The sequence below is a fragment of the Venturia canescens genome, chromosome 9 (assembly GCF_019457755.1).
Source record: "Venturia canescens isolate UGA chromosome 9, ASM1945775v1, whole genome shotgun sequence".
Lineage (NCBI taxonomy): Eukaryota > Metazoa > Arthropoda > Insecta > Hymenoptera > Ichneumonidae > Venturia > Venturia canescens.
This window is the reverse complement of record NC_057429.1, coordinates 15,736,102-15,748,563: the sequence shown is the minus strand read 5'-3', so window position 1 is coordinate 15,748,563 and position 12,462 is coordinate 15,736,102. Positions and strand designations below refer to the sequence as shown.

The 12,462-nt window shown below is 44.0% G+C and overlaps 1 protein-coding gene across 1 annotated transcript in view; it reads left to right on the top strand.

Annotated features, from left to right (window-relative positions):
• LOC122416211 (syndecan-like) overlaps positions 1–12,462 on the top strand; it is an 80,762-nt gene that overhangs the window by 36,334 nt on the left and 31,966 nt on the right. The window lies entirely within an intron of this gene.

The following is a 12,462-nucleotide window of genomic DNA, read 5'->3' as shown; positions in this document are numbered from 1 at the left end:
TCACAATCTCTACATTTTTATTTCTGATTTTTCATTTGCAAAGCTCCTTTTATCGAATTCCCCCCCTTCCGAAAGAGTTTTGCTCTCGAGATTATTCCCCCTGGTTACGCGAGTTTGTTGATCGATGCACTGCCATTGAGGAAGAGAAGAACTCGTAACAAGACTGGAGAGTACGCGCTGCTGTCGTCGAACGACGAAATTGCTCATGGCACAGATTCTTCTTCTTCTTCCTTCTCCTGGCCGTGCTCCTGCTTGCTCCTCCACTTATTTCGCTTCTTCTCACGCGATCCCCCTTCGTTGGATCGAACGAGGTGGAATTACTTCTGACAAATAATAATGACGGGCTGCTGATCGTTTCATCAACTCCGACGAGTCTTATTTCTCCGGAGCAGACTGCAACTTTTGGAGAAAACTTGTTCATTCGTGATATATGCTTCGTTGACGATTCCATCGCCAATTACGAGTCTGGGCGGACCTCGAGCTTCTGAAATAGTTGAAGCTGCTTCGAAGCTGCTTCCGCATCGATGTTTTATTGTATACAAAAAATCCCAATAATTTCCGTGCGGATTCGATGTTCACGAAAATCCATTCATCCACGTCCATTGTTTCGACGCATGAAGCACAATGGAGGAGCGACGGAGATTAGTCGTTGAGAGCAACGAGATGAAATGACTTTTTCATCATAGTTCGTTACCGCGAGTGTATATCCTCGCATCGCAAACTTAAATCCCTGCGTGTTACAAGTCTCTGCATACCATTATTCATATGGACACACGGACGTGCATATACACGGGGTCGCTCGGGTCAAAAGGTCACCAGAAGCAGAAGCTGCTGGAGCGAATTTCGGACTCAGAAATAACCAGCTCGTTTTTCCCGTTGCTCTGGGAATTAAACTACTGGAGATGGAGAATCGGGGTCGGGGAGTTTTCCGTAGGAAATTCGATGCTCTGCAAAAGTGGTCCCATGCACTCTCGCTCCATCTCCAACCGTTTCGATGCTATCGGCGATCAAGTCTCGCAGCTCCGTCAAATTCCCTGATCGATTACTCGGAACGAAGAAACTTCAGGCCCAAACTCGACTCTACATTATTCATCATTGAATCTGTGACACCCCGTGTCCGCGCGGCTACGTATACGTATAGACGAATAGAAAATCAGCAGTTTCGAAAAGACGTCCTTGATGGTGAGCGTACCGTTTGTGGAGAGGGCACAGGAAGTGCCACTTGCGCGACGCGACATTCACGCTTCCGGTTCCAGCGGGAGAGACGATTTGCCTCGACCGCGAGACTCCGAGCTCAGAACACTTGTCGTTTCATCCTGCAACGTTTTCACAAGAAAAATAACGACGATTGAGTTCGTCGAGAGTGAGAACCGGATCGGGATATTTTAACGACTCAACGGACTCGTCGAATCCGATCAACATATTTTTTAATTCCAATTGACATTTCCGTTTGATCAAGCACCCAATATTCCGGGGTGCAATTGACGTATTTTCGTCATGATTTTGTCATCGCCGGGAATTGATCGTTGGCTCAGCCCCTCAAAGCTCTATATTTTAGTCACGTTGGAGGAAGCGCTGATGCGATTATTTTTGAGCAACAGAAGAGTGCGTTATTTTGATGTATTTATGGATCTCTGTGTGTATTTATGCCAGATATATTCTCTTTTTTTTTCATCCTTTCCACTCCCTTATTTCCGCGTAAGTCCCAAAGGGGCCACGAAAAGTCGAAAGGATCTCTCTCATTCTCTGGATCCTCTCTTATCCGGAGTGGAAAAAAGGTACCGAGACGTTGAGAGTTTTCATGTATTATGTATGAACGAGAGGCGGCATTGCGACCAGCCCCGACGAGGCTCCCTCTTCTGACTTGGGCTTCTTCGTCGTTCGATTTCTCTCTCTTTTCTTCTGCTCTTTCTTCCTCTTTTTGTCTCTCTCTCTCTCTCTCTCTCTCTCTTCCCATTCTTGCTCATTCTTTCGCTGGAATATTTCTCTCCGGAGTGTGGCTCGAGTCTATAAGGCCAGCATCCAAGCAGATGAAAGGCCAAGAGGCTCCCCTCGCTCTCGACTTTCCTTGCCACTTCTCTTTCCTTCTTATTCTTATTGTGGTCGTTGACTTATCGAAAATTCTCCCCGCTCAACACGCATATATCTGCCCAATTTTCATTATTTATAACTCTCCTATTTATTTCTGGCTCTTTCCATTTCTTTCGCTCCCCGGTAATGATGAATTTATTAATGATTCTGACAGGTCGCAGTTCCTGCTCGTGTTAATTCATTGAATATTCGTACGATTTTCGTTTGCCTTCCAATCTTTTATTTGAGCCTAAATCCTCGCGCAAGGAGCCTTCAACAACAGAATTGGCGATGTTTTTTTTGACACCCTGCTCTCGTGCAACTGTCACATCCTGTACGGAAAAGATCGCGAGAGATCACGAGCAGTTTGCATTTTCGTCAGTTCATCTTCTCACTCTTCTCTATCGAATAAAAATCGTAATTCCTCCTCCCGAACTCGCGCATCTTATCCCGTATCTCTCGGGACGAAAAGACGATCCTTTTTGCATGCGAGAACGGGCGCGAAGTCGCAGCGCTGTGCGGGATCCTTGAACGGTAAAGCGAGAGCGGGATAGCGGCGGGGAAGGTGTACACAGTCGGAAATCCCTTGATGCAAACTGCAAACACGCCTCTCCCCTTTGATCGAAATCGTGCTAAGAATTTTAGCCTCCTCCGGCCCCGAGTTTTTCCATTTTCCCAAAATTATCTCAAAGGATTTTCCCTTATTTTTTTATCTTATCTTCAGGGACGTTCAGGATCGTTAATTATTTTATGTTTACTTGTAACTCGATTTCGTTCTCGACTTTATTTACCCTTTTCTCTCCTCCGCTCGTTCGCGGCGTCGATAAGACTCATTTTTTAGTTAAATTTCCAATGCTCTATTCTCCTCGGAAATAGCCGGCTTTCTCGAGGATTAATCGATCTCCAGGCCCCGACGAGGACTCCCGAGATACTCGAGAAAATTTCTCGAGGGTCTCGTCGAGATGGACGAGTTGACTTTCCTCGGGGTTAAATTGATCGGAGGAATCTTACCCAACGACAATTCGTCCTGCGACCTCGCCTCGCCTCGCCTCGAGCCTCTCCCCGTTTAATTAGTTTTGTACCTTGAGAGCACTTTCCACCAATGTGCGCGGATAAGTCGGACGGAAATCCGCCATTGTTCCCGACGCCACAATTGTCCGGGTGTTCCGCTGTTTTCGGACTGTCAATAAAACACATTTCCCGTACTTATTGCTCGACAATCCCTACAATCTTCTCTTTATTCTCAACACAACTTTTGTAGGAAAACACTCGAAGCAGAGCTTGAACTTTAAGAAACCTCGAGAAAACTTGGATTATCTAAAAGAAATGGAAAAAAAAAAAAAAAAACTCGAGAAACTTTTGAATGCAACGCCGCGAACGCTTCTCAGTTCTATAGAAGTGGACAAACTTTTCGAAATTTCATTTTCAATGACGATTCGCTGAGTTTTCATCGAATAAATGGTATTTTATTGTTGAAATTTTCGTATCAAATCGATATTAATTAATTCCTCCACGCTCGTTCATAATCGCTCCGCGTTCTCAAAAACTCGTGTCGGCGGGAATATTCGAGGAGCTCGAGTTTCAAAAAATCTAAAAAGAATTTGGTTCGCACCGAAGAAACTGAAGGATCTTGCGCGAGAGGAACGTCAGAAATACCGAGAAGTTGAAAAAATCGAAAAAAATTCATAAACTTTTGAAAATTTCATTCGGGATCCTGCTTTTTCAACGAATTTTTACGAGATAAAAATGGATATTTTATCGGTAATTTTATAAATCCGAATGTGCCGTTCATTCCGTCACGTTCTTTTATGCCGATATACCCTTTTAAGGTACTTTTACTTATACACATTTGCGCACAAGTGAGTTTGCCAAGTCGATTCCCAACTCGTATCAAATTCCACGTGTTTTGCGGTCTCCTCGTTAGTCCTCGTTGACGCCGCGTGGACAAGAAACTTATCCCCGTTCCATTGCCAGCATCCTCCTCTCCTCACCGTCCTTTCTACATCTCTAAAGAAGAAAAAGTCAAATAAAAACATTTCTCAGCGGTCTTTTACCTCCTCCCGCCCCCCCCCCCCCCTCTCCATTTTTATTTCTCGTTTTTATCGTCCTGCTGCGGCGAGTCTTTTTACTTGGAACGTACTCGAATAGCAATCAGAATGAAACGTTCGATCGAACTTTGCCTTCTGTGAGACGAGACGCATCGATCTTTTGTTCTCGTTCTTTGTTTTTATTTTTCCTATTTCAGGTCGCGTAAACTAATCCTCTATTCATTGCTTCACGCATCACCGTAAGATTGGCCCCCGCTCCGGAGTCAATAAATTATTTGCTTCTTCATTAAAGTCAAAATAATTCATTAATAAAGCCACACAATAGTTAATGTTATTGGAAAATTCAATTTGTCGATCAATCCGAATATTCGTTTTTGCCTTTTTCATATGTGTGTTTTAATCGAAAGCTTTTTGTCCCTGTTGATTGAGGTTATTTATTCAGTAAGTAAATGATTAATTATCGAAGCTGATCGATCGTTGGCGTGCTTATTTTTATGTAACTTTTCGTCCTTATTGTAAAGACACTCTCAATAGAAAACGTTTACAGTTTCCATTTCGACGAGCGTTGTTTCATCAGTCTCGAATCAGCACAATTTAGCTATTTATTGTTCCGCGATTGTTCGTTCGGTACATAAATTCCTCATGACAGGAAAGCAGCCAAAAGATTCAACACCCTCCGAGCAACGTGGCAGCTTGAAATTGCTGTGCGTTTTGTTGTACGTGTAGCGAAAACTCTGTACGAACGCGTGTTTGTGTTTCTCTTTTTTCTCTCCGTTTCTCCCTCTCGTTCTCTTTCTCTCTTGCTCTCCCGCGCTCCCCGCGGATAAACTAAACACGGAGCGTTCCTGTGGCCGTGTACACAAAGTCGAAGGGAGCGCGGGCCGCTCACCGGATGTGCAAATACAAAACGCTTCTCGTCGTTGCGTTATACGTGCGTGGCGCGCCCGTACATCGTCGCTTCAGGGCTTCGTTTCTCTCGAAGCTAAACTCTCTTCCACGTTCCAGGCGATGTCGAAATATCATCGCGAATTTAGTACCGCCAACTCCGCCGCTCCTCCGAATTGGCGAAAGAGATAAATACGTTTTCATCTCGCCGCGATACATTCCAATCGGGAAAAATCATCGCAAATATGACAAACGTGTACGATGAAAATTTCACTGCTCTGTTGACATTTGTCCGCGATAAACTTTACGAAAATTGGGAATTCATTTCATTTGCTGATGGATCGAGTTTTTTCACTCTCCAATCGTTATCCCCCGCATAACGAACAAACGAATTGTAAATTTGACGATGGGAATTTTTTTTCCAGTTTCCTACCATTTATGATTTATGACGTTTGTAGAGAAATCCCGTTGCAAATGCTTGTGGAATTCCACCCGGTCGCGATTCATTAACGTTGCTGTACAGACATTTTTGGGATAGCGATGAAAATTTAACGGACGACGAGAGAAGAGAGGAAATTTGAGAATCTGGGCTTTGCTCAAATAACGGATAAAGCTTTTCCAGGCCCGGAGCACTTCCGGGCTAAGTTTTGGATCGCGGAAAGTCGAGCCGGAGAGGGAAACTCCCAGCCGGGACACACTCTCGCGTAGTATAGTTTTTTGGCCAAGATCCAGAAACGTAGAACGAATTGAAGAGATATCAAAAGAGAGGGGAAGTTTTACCACGAAACTGTGATTAATTTATCTCCTCGATTGGATGCCCTTCGAAATGGTGTCTCGATATGACGAAGCCGCAGATTCGATACTCGCGAGTGGCTTCAACGACGAGGCATTTTTAGCGATCGACATTTAAGGATATTCGAGGAGAACCGTGCGCTGCGAGAGCTCGTGCGAGTCTTTCGATTCATAAAAGTTCCATAGAGACTATGCCCTGAAATTGTGACACATAGAATGTGCAATTTGAACGAAAGCTCGAATGAAATTACCATTTTTTGAGGGAACGAGTGCCATTGGAACTCGTGCCAATTTAGGGGGGTCTGGAATTTGGCAGGGAGTTTGGATCGTTCCATTGTATCGACGCGATTTTAAAAAATGGACGAGTTCTAATGATCCTTTTTATAGAATTTATTTTAGTGGAAAAATATGCGATTTATAGCAAAACTCAAAAATACGATTTAAAGAATTTTTCTTCTTCCACATCGTTTTCGTGCGGATAGTCAAAAAATAAAGTTCCGTCGTTTTGTCAGGGCCCAGCGCCCGACGATTCCATCTCGGGATGCGTTCAGTCATGTCCGCGAGGATTCTTCCTCGCTCCGTCTTGCGCGTCGTCCCTGCTTTTATTCCCCTTTTAAACTTATATAATTCATGGAGTCTCGAGAGTGAGAGAAAAACTGGCAAATGGACAAAAATTCGTTGGCCCTTTCCCGCTCGTAATTCCCGACGCAACCTGATCAATTTTGGACCATGTCCAGGCGTCGTTGTTGGCCTTTGGAAATTTGTGACTCGTTTTACGGGAATCTGTCGGGAGTTTCGTCGATTTAGGCAAGCGGAAAGCGGCTGGCAAAAAAAACCCACCAAATTTCTTTTACGATGAAAAATAAACAAAAACATTGCAGACGCTATGTGCGTGTACGAAATTTCTACACGTGTTATTTACGTACGTGCATGTGCGGTTTGGAAGAGCTTTGTTCGACGTCGAGTCGGCCTTTATCGATGGGGGAATAGCCCCGACCCTGCACGGACTCGAATGTCGCGATCGTGCATCAACGTTCGACACCATCAAACTTTTTTCTTTCTCTACTCTGCCATTTTTCCTTCTCTTTCGCCCTCCGATTCTTTCCTTTTCATCTCTCTCTCTCTCTCTCTCCACAATTTTTATTCGTTTTTCTTTTCCTATTCTCGATTCCATTTATTTCTATTTCCCCCCGCCCTCTCAGCCTTTTCTTTCAATCTTTTTGTTTCTCTCTCTCTCTCTCTCTCTCTCTCTCTCTCTTTCTCTTCTGTTTTTTTTCTCGTTCTTCTCCAGCTCTTCGTACGTATACGTTCGACCGGACGTTACGTGCATCGACTGCCCGACGCGCGCGGCAAAGTATTCGTCGTCGTCGATCTCTCCTCCTCGTTCCCCGACATATTGCCACCAACGAAGAGCGGTCGTTCGCACATATTCGGGTGAACGTACCCTATCATCACGATCGTACATGTCTCCTACGTATGGATGAATTCGCTCCATCTCTCCTCTCGTTTTCCCTCTTTTTCTGCCTATCAATACATTTATGTATATAAATAAATTTCCCTTTACAGTTGTGCTTCGTGGTCGCTGGCTTGCTCCGTCGATTTTCGTGTTGATTCTCTTCGCGATATGCTGTCGACTGCTGCTCACAGTCGGGCCCGCTAACTTTTACATCCATTGTGAGATCTAACTGGGTGGGAATATTGGTGACGAAGTTATCCAATTTTTCGATCGTTTTCGAATACATTTCATCGAAGGAGAGTCCGTTTCCTGTCGAACGACTTTTTTTTAACTCGAACGATATTTCAATTGTTTTCGTTTTGAGGACAAAAAATGGTATCAGCTGAAATTTAACCAACTTTTCGTGACGATGGGGTGTTACACACCTTTTTTGAAAACTGTTTTAAATTCATCCTGAGATCGTAACGAATCAGTAGAACTTTTATTTTTATTTCATAAGACCGAAAAGTATTTTTATTTTTTATTTATGATTTTTTATTTTCACGCGGAGAAACGCCCTGCTAAATAAAAATGCCACAAAAATGGTGGATTCATCGCCACCATCGACGTATTTATCATTGGTAGAGATTCGTACTTTCTGCTTCCACAAAAGCCTCTTCCATCATGCGAATTTAATAAAATAAACGATAAAAGTCCACGGATGTGATAATACCGTGAAAAAAGACGATTTTTAAAATCGAATGCCGAAATTAACATTGCATTTAAACGAATAAATATTGAAGTTTCTCGTTAACTTTTTACGAAATCCATCACAAGCATGGATTGTTATATTTTTTCTTCCAACTGTAAGATAGCACATTTCGATGAGAATTTAATTCGCGAAGCTTATGAATCGAGGGGAATAATTTGTCATTTCGTATCTGTTTCAGGTAAGAGAGAATCCCCAAGATGAAACATAAAAACGGAATATTCTTGCAGACTCTTATCCATTGATCATGAGTTTCGTCGGACTCGAGTAAGTTTTAATTTGACGCTAAACCTCTTGATGATCCTTCTCGTTTTTTGGCTGCTTCCCCTCGTCTTTTTCGTGTCGCAAACACGAGCATAAATTTGCTCGAAAGTTTGTACTGGGAACGGGCTGAGAGACGCTTCCAGGGGAATCGTCTTTACGCTTTTCGGCGCAATAATATATACGTTTTTATTGCGAATGCACTCGAGCACACAGGTAACGACTTCTGGTCGCGTAACGCTGAAACTGGCCGTCGCATTCTTCTTTCCCATTTCCCTCAGCTCTCTCTCTCTCCCTTTTCCCTTTTCCGTCTTCCTATTTATTCTCGACCTTTTTCTCTCTCACTTCCTCTCTCACTCCTTTGGCCAGTGCAAACTCATCCTCGCACAGCAAAGGCGAGAAACGACCCAATTCTCGATTTTCATGCAAGCACATTAATGCGAGTGTGCGTGTGTGTGTGTGGGGGGGGCTCGAGGTGACGGAACTTCCCCGAGCCATAGCAATCCTTCCGTTTCTTACGTTCTCGTACAGGCTTCCGCACAAAATTGTCTGCCGGCCTCGTAGTTTCGGAAGCAAAATTCTTCCACGCCCATCAACCACGAAAGGGAAAGGCAAAAGTGAGCTAAAACCATTTCGATCATAAATTTCCCACGCTGAAAATATTATTCGTCCCGAAAATTTGCTCCCTCGCTCGCTTGTCAATAACAGAACTTGCCCGCATCGTTTTTCGTTAAATCATTAAACAATGGATCACGAAAAATGGTTATTCATGAGCAAAGCTTCGACGAAATTGATAATACTCAAAGTGCAGAGGCGACGAGCTTTCTCGACGGCTTTTTACACCCCGACAATTGCACGATTGTTGTTTGAGCAGTGAATATGTAATCGAGTCGAAGAATAATGAATAAATAAAGTATTGAAATTGAACGACAAAGTTCGATTGTTTCTTCTGTGCCGAGGGTTAATTTCGGATTAAATATCGAATAATTTCAATCGAAAGCAGCTCGGTTAATCAATGGAGCTTATACCGTATTGAAAATAAATGAGTAAACAAATATGGATTCGTGTAGCGTTCCGGTGGTTTGAAGCCAGGAACAAAATCCGTGCTGCGCTCGTTTCAAATAATTTCAACCGCAGAGTTGAGCTTTGGAACATTCCCTCGGGACTTGTCGCAGACTCTTTTCGGAAAAATCTCCCAGAAAATGGGCATTTTGCTGCGTGCGAGTTACGCGCGAGCCAGGCAAGTGGCTTCGGTCGATTGAGCTGACGCGGGAACGCCCCCTCGCAGACAAGAGAAAACCTCTGAGATTCCTCCCTCCTCGGAATTGAAATGCTAAATCAAAGTTTCGTGAGTTTTTATCTCTCTCTCGTTTCCGACGTTTCTAGTTCCTCGTGTAGCCACCACATATGCACTTTCTCGCATGCTCGACTATCCGACCTCCTTCGTCCTCCGAAGGGGGTTCAAAAGGAGGGAGGCAGCCGTATTAAAGCTCGTTCCGCGAGGCGTCCACGAGAGTCCCGCAGATTGAGCATAACTAAGCCGGCTCAGCGGGCCGAACTCCCCGAGGATTTTGGGAGGACACGCGCACAGGGCACAGCGAGTCGCGTTACGCGCGCGCGTCTCTCCGCGAGAGTATTATTTCACGTGTGTTTCGTCCACAAGCTCAGGGGGCCAAGCCTCTCTAAAAATTACCATCTTTTGGCCCTTTCTCTCCCGCTCTTCTGGCCGAACGGGCTTCTCTGAAATTTTTTTAATTTCACTGTCGACGAACTCTTCCCGGCCCTCGATTTGTTGCTTCTTTTAGTTACGCTCCGACGCGGGCTCACGGCCCAACAGCTTCGTGGGCTTGGAAATAAAAAAACGGCAATGTTTTTTCATCCGCCACGTTTTTCCTACCTTTGCCCGCGGACAACGATACTCCTCGCTGATTTATCTCGATCTCGAGCTCCAGCCACTGATTTGTAGGCTGTTCGTATTTTGCTCGTTTTCTTTTAAACTCTCGTCGAAACAATGGCCGCGCAGTTCCGAGGAGTTTTTAAAGGGCTGCTCTAAATAAGTCAAAACGGAGTGCGTTTTCATCAACAACTGGAAAAAGCTCGTGCCTTTTTTCTTCTTCTTTCTATTTTGTTTTGTATTTATCTGGTTTTCATCGCGCTGTAAAGACTCGGTGCGTAAATATATTTTGCTCGCGGTGCACGGAGACTCGAGTTTTCTTCCTGCTGCGTCCGCGCCTTGACAATAATTCACTTCGTTTTCTCTCCCCGCTCGCCTAAAGTCACGACGCTTTCTCGTTTCGTCGAGCCTCGTAATCGCCCCCCATCTCATCCCAAATCCAACTTCATCTGACCGGAATCGCTTCGGTATATACGCAATACGGGAATCGCGGACTCGGAAAATGTAAGCTGCTCCGGAAAATAGAAACCGAGAGAGAAAGAGAGAGAGACACGAGACGAGGAAGGGACGAAGAGCGGACTTTGAAATCCGTTTAAGAATGATAATGCTGTACGCGGTACAGCTACGGAATTTCTAATAGTTGGCCATAAGGGATCGCCCCTTAAAATCCCCGCTGAAGATTATAAGCCGGTAAAGCCATATCCCGTGGCCAAAAAGGAGGACATTGTCGTTTAGTTTTCGCTGCTCACCGCAGGGTAAATGCCCCGAAGAGATTTTCTTCATAGAGAGAATGAGAAAGAGCGAAAACGGGCCAGGCAAGAGGAAAGAGACTCTTTCGTCGACCCTCCTCTCTCTCGCCCTCTCTTTTTTCCTTCATCCTCTCTCAGCTCCGCATCGCCGAGCTGCTCTTCGCTCTTTTCCACCACTGGCCCAGTGGCGAACTCAAAATTTCACGATATTCTTCTATCCGTATCAACTCTCAAATATTCCTCGGTGATCCAACCGTAAGGATGGAAATCTCATGCAAAAACGTATCGTTGCTCTGGCCCCTCGAATTGCTAAATTCGCTCGTACCAACCGAGCACATCGCTTTACCTTATTTTCTCATTCTCTCTTCCCCTCTCTTGAGCCAATTTCTCGGATACCGGATTCCAAGTTTTCGATTACGTTTGTTAACGATCTCGACAGTGCACTCTTCAGGACCCAACACGGGGATAATTAAATTTGAAAAAAATCACCGTCCAGTCACGACAGTGCGGTGACGAGCAGCAGCGATTCATCATATTATTGTGGAAAAGAAATCGAATTTTTCTCTCTTCTAAATAATTATATTCATTGTTCGCAGTAGGGACTTTAACCGGAGTGTGTTTAATAAATTTTGACGTCGCCGTGAATTTCGCTGCGCTGCACTCGCAACATTTCCGTCAGCCCTTTGTCGAAGTGTTTAAATCACCGTTTCGGTGTGCTACGAAATTCGGAAACGAGTGATCGATGCCTACGTTCGGGCGAAGGCATTTATAACGCATTTATAAAACGTTTTGCAAATTTTAGTATATACGTACAGTAAATTTCACTATCTGCAATATTTACTATTATATGAAACTGAAAATATTGCAAAATATTTTTCGTTAACGCGGTCCCTGCAGTCAAATATATCCGGTGGTATTTACAGTGAATTTCACGCTAAATATTACCGTTCAACTCTCTCCGTGTACTGTTGATAAACTCTATGATTGTTCGGTTCTATCGTTTCTATTTTTCACTTTTTATTGTATTTTATATTCCATTGTACGAAGAATGATTTTTTTCTCATTAAAATTCTTTCGTAGTGGCTTTCGAGTGTTTTTTTCTCTAGTTCTCTCGTTGCTCAACTCCTCCCACTGCATCGTCGCGATCTCGATTACATTTGTGAAAGCCCTCGAGAGTGACTTTTTCATTCGCGTCAGGCGTTCTAAGGATCCGAATCCATCATACCGTTGTTGAACTTCAATTATTCGATTCTATAGTCTTACTTACGTAATGCGTTTTTATTCAAAATTCATATTCCATTTCGCTGTTTCGGAACTTTATCTGTGACCGTATTTTTCAACGTTTTCATGAAGATTTTCCCAAATCTATTCCGAATTCAGTTTGTTGACCATTCCGATACAACGGATTTCGAAATCCAGCTTCGAAGCTCCGTAGCATTTGAAAATTTGGTAAGCATCCGTGTCACAAGCCTGCTCACAAAGATTATTCTCGCCGGTGATGCGGAGTTCAATGGCCCTTTATATACGCACAGAATGGAGGACACGACACGTGTGTTTGG